At 39.8% G+C, this 10,431-nt stretch overlaps 2 pseudogenes; both read left to right on the top strand.

Annotated features, from left to right (window-relative positions):
- Nucleotides 1-1,524: 1,524 nt before the first annotated feature.
- Nucleotides 1,525-2,398, top strand: LOC143649481 (mitochondrial nicotinamide adenine dinucleotide transporter SLC25A51-like; annotated as a pseudogene).
- A 7,253-nt stretch (nt 2,399-9,651) lies between these two features.
- Nucleotides 9,652-9,971, top strand: LOC143649482 (cytochrome c pseudogene; annotated as a pseudogene).
- The last annotated feature ends 460 nt before the right edge of the window (nt 9,972-10,431 follow it).

Raw genomic sequence — 10,431 nt, forward strand, 5'->3', positions numbered from 1 at the left:
GTCCTTTCCCAAAAGTTTGGGACCAGCTGGCAGCTTAGGTCCAGACTCTTCTAAGTCCCTGTGGTTCTATGATCCCTGCTAGACTTCAAGAAGACTCTTAGATAAGAATTGACACAGGCTTTTCTAAGTCATGTGCCCTGTTCTCTGCATAAACCCATGGTTTAGAGGGATAGGCTTGTGGTAAGCCAGGATGTACCTAGAGAGAACTGAAGCAGTTAAGTAAAGTCAATCTTGGTGCATCCTTAGTTTTCATTTTCTGTCTTTCTTTGCCTCACCTCCTTCCTACTCACCCTCAGACTCCTTCCTAATACTGTCCTATTTGTGTACATTGCAGAACTTTCCCGTTAGTGCTTCTCAGAACATTTCCTATAGGTCTACACTTCCCAGCTTTCAGATGTTTTCACACCTATTTCCTAAACATCTGCATTTTGCTTTCACTATTCTCCAACTGTCGGCTAAGTAGCAGCTGAAGAAACTAATCAAGGCCATGCAGGCAATAGCTGGTAATAGCCTGATTCCTTCTCAGGTACTTAATCCAAAGAACTGAATGGAACAGGACGAAATGCAAAATGGGGTTTGCATAAACCAGCTGTATTTAAAACCAGGTCTGGATGAAGAACTTAAATTTATATACTGTCAAAGAGTTTTCTTCAGTTCAATTTATTAAATGCTAACTGTGTGGTTCAGTTGATGCTTTTTCATTCTTAGGCAAGTATGCAACCTCCAGTTCAGCTCTAAGCACAGTTCAAGCAGCATAACATTAATTTCTGGAAAGCGTTTCTACACTGAATGCCTGCTTCTTTTCCAAGTCTGATTACCTGGGGAGAATAATCTTGATAGAAACCTTGGGTTCCCATGACTTCTCTCTGTTTTAAATTGAGAGCAAATCCCACAGATTAGCTTCCTGCTTTCCATCCTCCAGGGTCTCTGGGCCCTCTTAGATACCTGGCTACAGGAAGGTGCCCCTGATGCCAAATGGGACAAAATGGTGAAGAGCACAGAGGGGAGAAAGAGGCACTAGTACTTATATCAATATATGTAATAAAGATATGCAATTCTTTGGAATTGGGGAATCACAATACATCACGATAAATACCATCCTAAAAGTAAAACACTGGTTGCACAGAGATGACTGTTTTGTGCTGGGCTTTCAAAGATGAGCAGGAGTTTGCAAGTTTAGAGAAAGCAGAAGTTACGAGTCCAGAGAAATGTGATCATGCATGGAATATTCAGGGCATAGCATGGAGTAGAGTGGGAGTGGAGCATAAGATATAGGAGACTAGGGCTGAGAGATAGGATGGAAAAGTAGGGTGGGAACAGCTGGAAAAGGGCTTTGAATACCCTGCTGGGAATAGGGCCTGTGTTCTTAACTTGAGAAAAATGAAAAATTAAGAGTAGATGAACAGCACAGGCACTGGCAAATGTATAGGCAGATGGCTACTGGACATAAACTACTGTCAGTTTCAGATGGTGTTACAGGTTAAAAAAAAATCCTTCATAAAGAAAAAGTTCTTAAGCAAAACAATGGATTCAGAAGCCCGTGATAAAGAGGCCACAGATCATAACATCTTCAAAACAAGATATATAACCTCATGTTACAAATATTTGTGAAATTAAGCATTACATATGTGGCTGCTGGGCAGCTTTCAACAAGAGAGCAATCACTTTTCCTATTCAGAAGGTCCTCTTTCGGCAACAGCTATATGGAATCAAAACCTGGGATGCAATACTTCAGTTGAGGAGGGGTGGATTCTGAAACTCGTGTTGTGGAATCTTTCCCCCATTAATGCAGAAGACAATTACACTGTTGCTTATGTTTGGTCTGCATGAGGATTTTACTTGCCTTCTCTGTAATCGTATCAGCAACCCAAGGTTTGTAATTTATAGTGTGGCAACACTACAACAGAAGCAATTTTCACTCCATTTGAAAGCGCTCAAACATTGCTTCAAGACCACAAGCATCATGACAAATTTACAAATACTTATCAGGCTTTCAGGGCACTGAAATCTCATGGAATTGGAAAGTACTATGGAGGCCTGGTGCCCATTCTTTTCTGTAATGGATTTGGCAATATCCTTTTTTTCTTGACCTTCAAGGTCCCAATAAAGAGAATTTGCCTACGGCAATGACTCACCATGCTCATTTGGCCAATGATTTTATCTGTGGAGGGCTATTGGGTGCTATGTTGGGATTATGGTTTTTTTCACCTAATATGGTAAAAATTCACACACAGTCTCAGATTGGTGGGGAATTTCAATCTTTCCCTAAGGTTTTCCAAAAAATTTGGCTAGAAGGGGAGGGGAAACTGACAAACCTTTTCAGAAGAGCCCATTTGAATTACCATCGTCATCCCTTATCATCAGTGCAACTTACGTGTTCCTATTAAAGGTCATATGAAACAAATAATTAGTTAAGTGCCATTTATCAATAGAGTAGACCTAAGAAGAATGCAGTTTGTCCCGACTTCTAATTGGCCACATACAAGTGGTATCATAAATCCAGGTTACAGTGAACTATGGGCAAAACTGTTTTCTTAAATACCAACAATAACAATGAACGGTTTAAATAGGAAACAAAAGAGTAAACAAGAGCGAGTGTTAGCATTTTCTGAAACCAGGAAAGCACCAATGTTGTTTCAGTCAGTGGAAGAATTCTGGGACAATGGGAAACATAGATTCTAATCCCAGTTTTGTCTAAACCAAGATTATCTGATGACAGACTCCTCATGAATTATATAGAAATGTCCAGTGGTTTCAGGTCCCTCTCTGCCTTTCCCTGATTTTAGGAATGTCAGACACAAACTAAATCATTCTATAATGGTGCCACAGATGACCCAAGGATGTGGTGAGGGGGACTGTTATTGAGTTACCAGTATTGGTCTCTGCTAAAATACCTTTTAAATAATGACTATTTAATTTTCTTCTCCAACTCTCCAGGAAACATTGGTCAAATCAGATTCGTATGTTTATTTTTTTTAGAAAGTCCTGGCTGTTTTATTGAAATTTATAACCTCAAGCCAAAAGCTTTGAAGGAGGGGTGTTATAAGTGTGTGTAGTGTGTGTGTAGAAATTGTCATCATGTCTTGGAGTCCTCAGAGGTTTGAGTTGAGAGTACTCCTATAGCTTGGCATCAAGCGTGGCATTTGTGTGGGGCAGTGAAGACCAATGGGAGGTGCACTTTGTGTTGCCATTGGAAGATACAAGGCAGAGAGAGGTATGAGATATTTATATGCACCCACCCTCCTAACTTTTATAAATTATTAACTCAGGGATTGTAACCTCTGTGAGTAAGATGCTGTATAGAGAAGTCACTGCTGGGTAGAGGAAGACCACGTCAGTCAGGCTAGCGGGAAGAGAATCTCACCTCCATTCTTTACTAGCTGTGTGATTTGGGCAACTTGCTTACATTCTGGAAACCTCAGTTTCCTAATCTTTAAAATGCTATTTCAAGGAATTGTCAAGGCTCTAAAATGCCTATCACCTATGGAAAAGCACCTGGATCACTGTTAAGTACTCAGAAAACTGTAGAATTCTTACTTGCTCTCGAGCCATAAGTTGCTCCCAATACATATTGCTCAGCCTTCTCTTCTTTAGAATAAGTCTTCCTGGTTCCCTAAAACCTTTCATCTGAGTTTTGCTTCCCAGCCTCTTATTATCTCTGTGGTTGTTTACAACCCTTGCCTTTGGTGACATTTGAGAAAAACCCAACCTTTGAGGAGCCTGAGAATCATAGCTACATGCTGGTTTGCTTCATGTTCACCCTTCACACTCCTTCCACTTCCAGTGTCCTCCCTCCTTCTGGGACTCAGGCCAAGCTGAAAGACTCCTAGCCACCACCACCCCTTCCTGAGCGGGGTGATAACTAGTTCTCGCAACACCCACCCCTGAGACAGACTCTTGGCAAGGCTTCAGCTGCCATCAAAAGCAAATCCTACCCCTGCAGTTCCCTTGGTTCTAGGGATGGGCAATTTATAAAAAAAAGAGAGAGTCCCTCTGTTGCAAATTCACTATAGCATTTTTTAATTCAGCAAATGATATAGTGATTCTGTATAAATTCTCTTAAGTGTCCAGAATTTACAACACTGCCAAACAATCCTTTATTAATGCATAACTCATGCAAAACCAATGCATGGCAGGATCTCAAATATTGGACAATTACTTGAACTGGAACTGAACTGAATACCAATTTTTGTGCAAAAGGTGAACAACTGCTAAATAATGAAAAAATCTCAGACGGTTTTCTCAACACATAAAAATTATCACATTCTTGTTTAATACATATTTTTCAGCAAGCAGTCAAGTGCTTACTATGTGCCACTTTTTTACAGACTTAATATGGATTATGCAATTATACAAAAATATCTGTGATTTTTATAAAAAATAACTGTCTTTTTTTCCATGTCTCACAATATTATTTACTTTCCACTTCATCAAAACTGATGCAGAAGCCTTCTGATAGACCAAGTTGGTGGCAAAGACGTTCCAGGGAACTGCTCTTCCACAGAATCTTTGAACATTTGGCAAAAGCTGACACAGCCATCTTCCTCAGTACTCCAGAGAACATATAAAGGGTTGCAGTTATTGGGAAAGCATCATATCAAGATAATGCAGCATTCAAGTGGTAGGAGAAGTTCATGGTGCCTTTCCTGACCCTCCCCAGCCTTCCCTGGCACAATTTGGAGCCAGCCTGTGCCCACACTGTGGGTCCCTGGCCTTGTTCCAGCAGGAGCAAAGTAACCTCTGGCACGTATGGGGTTTCCTGCACGTGGCAGCTTGAAAGACTGAACCAGGACATCTTCTAGGTCTCACCCTCTTAGAACTGCAGAGGCAGCTTGTAGGGACTGAAGCTGTGTGAGGAACAATTAAGTCAAAGCAGCCCAGGGCAAGGATTATCTGCTTTTAGACAAACAATAGAGCACCCAGGAGGGGGAGAAAGTCTATTGTAGAGGTAGTAGAGGAGGCACCAATTTGTGTAAACTGAGAATTCCTAAGGCCACCAGAAAGCACAAGCCTTGGACAAGAATGAAGTTCTGGTACATGCCATGACATAGATGATCCTTGAAAGCATCATGTTGAATGAAATAAGCCAGACACAAAAGGGCAAATAGTATAGATCTCACTGATACGAAATAATTAGAAGAAGCAAATTCATAAAGTCAGAAACTAGAATACCGGTTACCAGGCGCTGGGCTGGGGATAGGGAATGGGAAGTTAATGTTCAATTGGTACGGAATTTCTGCTTGGGGTGATGGAGTCATTTTGGTGGGGACGTAGCATGACACAGTGAATGTAATTAACCATGCTGTATTATATATTTTAATATGGCTAAAAGGGGGAAATTTAGGTTGTATATATGTTGCTAGAATAAATTTTTTAAAAGAATAACCCTAGGATTGTACAACACAAACAGTGAGCCCTAGTGTAAGCAAAGGGCTGTAATCAATAAGACAATTACAATAATATTCTTTTATCCATTGTAACACAGATACCACACTAATGCAAAGTGTTAATTAACTGGGGGAGGGAGCATCTGGGAATTCTCTATTTTCTGTAAACCTACAGCTTTTCTAATGAAAATAATATTAAGAAAAAGAGGCAGAAGGCATTAATATCTTTATCTAGAGTGAAATCAGATCCCATGATCTCAAGAATGGAGTCTTGAGATAGGCTTATTAGTATGACTACATGGTAACTGCATTTCAGCTTAGTGTAATGATATTATGCTCCTACCAAAAAAAAAAAAAAAACCATCTAAAAATCACCACCCTAACCCAAATTTCGTTAATTCTTATTCTTTCAACTTAACATGTTTAAACGCTAAGAAAGTGCTTGGAGCCTTATTTCATAAACTCCTTTGTGCCTTTTCAGAATGCATATAACATTAACGTGGCAGTGTGGTGGGGGTGAGTGTTGAGATGAGAGTAAGAAATGGAACTTTCCACAATAGAAACCAGAGAAATTCCTTGCTTTTGTGTAGATTCTGACTCTTATAATCGTATACCAGTAAAATTTGTCATAAAGACTAGCAAGGGACCTACACACTTGGTTGCCAGTCAAATCGTAATCTTTAAAGAAAGGTCAAATCAAATTTTACTTGAAAATTTCAGACAAGAACACTGAATTCAGAAGGCCCTTTTTTGATGCAAGGTTATTAATGCTTTTAAATCCCACCCCGAAATTTCAGTTCTCTATTGTTACACACTATTACAGTTTCCTTGAACTTTCTTTGTGATTTCCGAACACAATCCAGTTGATAAGTGGATATCATTTTAACAATGCATTCAACTATTATTTTATGCACTTTCTAAGTGCAAAGAACTAAGGAGCTAAAAATCTAAGTCATACAGTATTAGTCTCTTAACTTGAAATTTTTTAATCCACTTGTATAATTCAAAACTGACAGATCTCTATCCAAAACTGAAAATCTTTTAAAAGAATTTCTGTGCTTTTGTTCCTCATCTCTTTCCTGATAATGGGTGGGGGGAAAGTTTGTAAAATTAATTTGTTTGATTGAATAAATAAATGAATGAATCCTCTTAATTCCATGAAGAGACTATGGGATTAGCAGGAGTCATGACACCATTTCTGAAGGTCATTGGTTCTGCTGAATTTTTCTTGAGGAAATAGAACCTTTTCTTGAGGTTGTTGTTTTTCTTGGAGAGAATATTTGCAGTGAAATGATGATGGTAGAAGTTGGAGTGCAGTAGGATGGTAGGATAGAAGGATGAAGAATGAATCAGACATGAAGTAGAGGCAGCAAATACAGACAAAATAGAACTTTGAAATGTTCCCTCAGTATAAATAGGATATAACATCTCAAAATAGGAAATTGATTATAGAGAAAGTGTTCTTTGCATTTGCAGAAATATTGATGGTCACTGAATTAATCAAGATTATCTCTCAAGGTCGATTTGACTCAAGAATGTTTAACACCCTTCAAATCAGTTGATCCTTGGCCTGTATAAATAGGCTCTCTTGCCTGCTAAAGTTGCTCACCTGACAAGACCTTTTCTTTCTACTACTTCTCAACATCAGAAATTAAATGAAATGTGCCAACAAGAAGCAGAATCTCTGCTGCTTCCTTGCTTCTCTTTGTTTAATAAAAGGAAATGGAGGTGGTAGCCAAAATGGAATTTAGCTCTTGACTTCTCTTTCCAGTATTCTAAACTAGTTAATTATTTCCTTTTCTATCCAAAGGAAAAATTAATCACTATTTTTTGCTGAAACTTTCAGGCCAACTACAGACTGATAACTAAACTGCTTTTCTCCTAACACATTTTTTCCCCTTTTTCTCGTAGCCAAACATTTCAACAAAGCGTATTTCCAACTGTGAAAAAATACAGTTCTCACCACAATAACCGCATGACTCCACACATGGAATATGCAAAAAAAAATTATCTTTGTTTTTCGTATCTTGTGATTTAACTGAATGTGGGAAGATTTAGATGCAGAGTCTGAAACTCTAAGATATTACACATCTGTGGGAATGGGCCATCAAAGAGGAGAAATCTAGTCGAGCAGATCAAGTGCAGTAATTTTGCAGGTATGGCAAAGAACAACATGGACTCAACTAGATCATACTGTTTCATGTCTCTGTACCTTTGGACAGCTGTAAACATGACATCGAATGGCCTCATTGTTCGCTATGTCCCTTCCCATTTATTCATTCAGATTTCACCCTCCTACCAAACGATGAGCATGAGGATGGAAAGAAGTTAGAATATTTAAGAGCTATTCAGGAGGGATAATCAATAGAACTTTAGGACAGATGGATTTGGAAAGTGCAAGAGGGAAAGAGAATGTGGGACAACTTTCAAGTGTCTGCCTTTGGCAAGATGATTGTTGGTGTCATTTGCTGATGTATAAAGTGGACAAAAAAGGATAGATTTGGCATAGAGGATGATTATTTATGTTTTGGACACATTGAGTTTGAGTTGTCCATGGTCATTGTGATAGTTAAGTTCAGGTGTCAACTTGACTAGGTGTCTGGTTCTATTGCTGTGGACATGAGCCAATGGCATGTGAACCTCATCTGTTGCTGATTACATCTGCAGTTGGCTAGGAGGTGTGCCTGCTGCAATGAATGATGTCTGATTTAATTGGCTGGTGCTTAAATGAGAGACTCAACATAGCACAGCCAAAGTAGCTCAGCACACCACATCTCAGTACTCGCAGCTCAGTCCAGGCCTTTGGAGATGCAGAAAGGAATCACCCTGGGGAAAGTTGTTGGAACCCAGAGGCCTGGAGAGAAGACCAACAGAGATCACCCTGTGCCTTCCTGTGTAAAAAAGAACCTCAGTTGAAGGTTAGCTGCCTTTCCTCTGAAGAACTATATGCTAACTAGATAAATCCCCTTTTATTGAAAGCCAATCCATCTCTAGTGTGTGGCATTCCGGCAGCTAGCAAACTAGAACAGTCATCAAGGGGAAGATACCTAAAGGAAAAAAGTGGTGCTCAGGACAGGGATCTAAGCTAAAATGATAGTTCCAGACGTAGTCATACATAAATGAGAGTTGAAACCAAGGGACTGGAAGAAGTCACCCTGGGAATTACATGGCATAAGAATAGGAAACAGGACAGAATCCTGGAAAATACAAGCACTGGGAAAACAGGCAGAGAGTAGAAGTACCTATAAAGAAGACAGAGAAAGAGGTGGTGGGTAATTACAAGGAAAACCAGGAAAATGTAGTATTGCAAAATAAAAGCAACCAGTCAGTGTCAGGCACAGCAGATAAATCAAATAAGATGAGGTCCAAATTGCTGCCCATTAGAACTATCAAAGAGGTTGTTGTTTTTCTTGGAGAGAATATTTGCAGTGAAATGATGATGGTAGAAGTTGGAGTGCAGTAGGATGGTAGGATAGAAGGATGAAGAATGAATCAGACATGAAGTAGAGGCAGCAAATATAGACAAACCTTTCATTGAACAATATCCTCATTATATAAATAAAGGATTAGTTTTGGTCTCTGTAGCAGTCTGGACCCAATTGAGAGATAGAAGTCACCAGTGATTTAAACAGGAGAAGTTTAATGTAAAGAATTATTAAACCATGAAAATAGAGCAACTATAGGATATAAGAATACTCTATAAGAGGTACCATAGTGCAGAGGAAAAGGGACAAATTTGGAGGGAGTCCCTTCCCAAGGCTACAGTTCAGACTTGCTGAAGAAGGTATAGATTTATTGGACGGCTGGAAAGTTAGTTGATCTGTGGGCTAGAGCTGGTGTGCATTTGCAGAGCAATCAGGAATCCACCCTTTGGAGTGCGAGTGGCAAGCCACAGCTAGTAGCTAGTGCCTGGTGCCTGGGAGTGCAATAAGAGTGGGACATCAGTACTGCAGGTGGGTGTGAGGACATCTGGTAGTGCTTTACTCCAGCCACTCACCTAGAAGGTGCTGTTCCTCAGGACCTGACAGTCCAGCCTGGCCTGGTGATCACCTTCCTGCCACCCTTTACATATGGACATCCTGCACTGCAGGCCTCCTGCCCATACTGGCTCTCTGATTGCTGGCCCCATTCCTCTGCTCAGGTGCATCTCCACAGTCCTCTTGATGCTGTGGCCCACCTGACCTCACAGCCCCAGCCCTTCACAGGTGCACCATCTTTTGAGCGGAGACCTTTGTGCTATGTGCAATGAGAGAGTGAATTAAAAATGGGTGATGTTAAGAAGGGTAAGAAGATTTTATTCAGAAGTGTGTCCAGTGCCACACCATGGAAGATGGAGGCAAGCACAAGACTGGGCCAAATCTGCCTGCTCTGTTTGGGCGGCAGATACCTTTTCAGGCCCCTGGATTCTTTTACACAGATGCCAACAAGAACAAAAGTATCACTTGGGGGGAAGAAATGCTGATGGAATATTTGGAGACTCCCAAGAAGTACATCCCTGAAACAAAAAAGATCTTTGCTGGCATTAAGAAGAAGGCAGAAAGGGCAGACTTGATAGCTTATCTCCAAAAAGCTCCTAATGAATAATAGTTGATCACTGAGTTTATTATGAAACAGAGCTGTCTTGTGACTTTTTTACATTTACCATAGTTAATTGATCTCATACACTAGAATTCAGATCATGGATGGCTGATAGGATATTTTTATTGGACAGTCCTGAGTTAAATAAGACTGGCTTTTAGTTAGAGAAATATGAATTGTGATAGTGATTCTAGTTCAGCAAGTTCTATCACTATTTCCCCCTTCTAAAGATAGAATTGGATCGAGGCTAGGTTGAATTAGAAATGTTCAATTTTCACAAGATGACGAATGCCAACTTACAACCTATAGGAGATGGTTTTATATTTAGATATATCTATATACCTGATTTTATAAATATATTTAAATACCAGGAAAGTCCTTTCACTGTCTTATAGAACACAGCTTGTCTCATCTGTATTTTAATTGGTGTTCTTCAGCATATTTAAAGGCTGGTGATGAAAAATAA

Source organism: Tamandua tetradactyla, chromosome 11 (assembly GCF_023851605.1).
Source record: "Tamandua tetradactyla isolate mTamTet1 chromosome 11, mTamTet1.pri, whole genome shotgun sequence".
Lineage (NCBI taxonomy): Eukaryota > Metazoa > Chordata > Mammalia > Pilosa > Myrmecophagidae > Tamandua > Tamandua tetradactyla.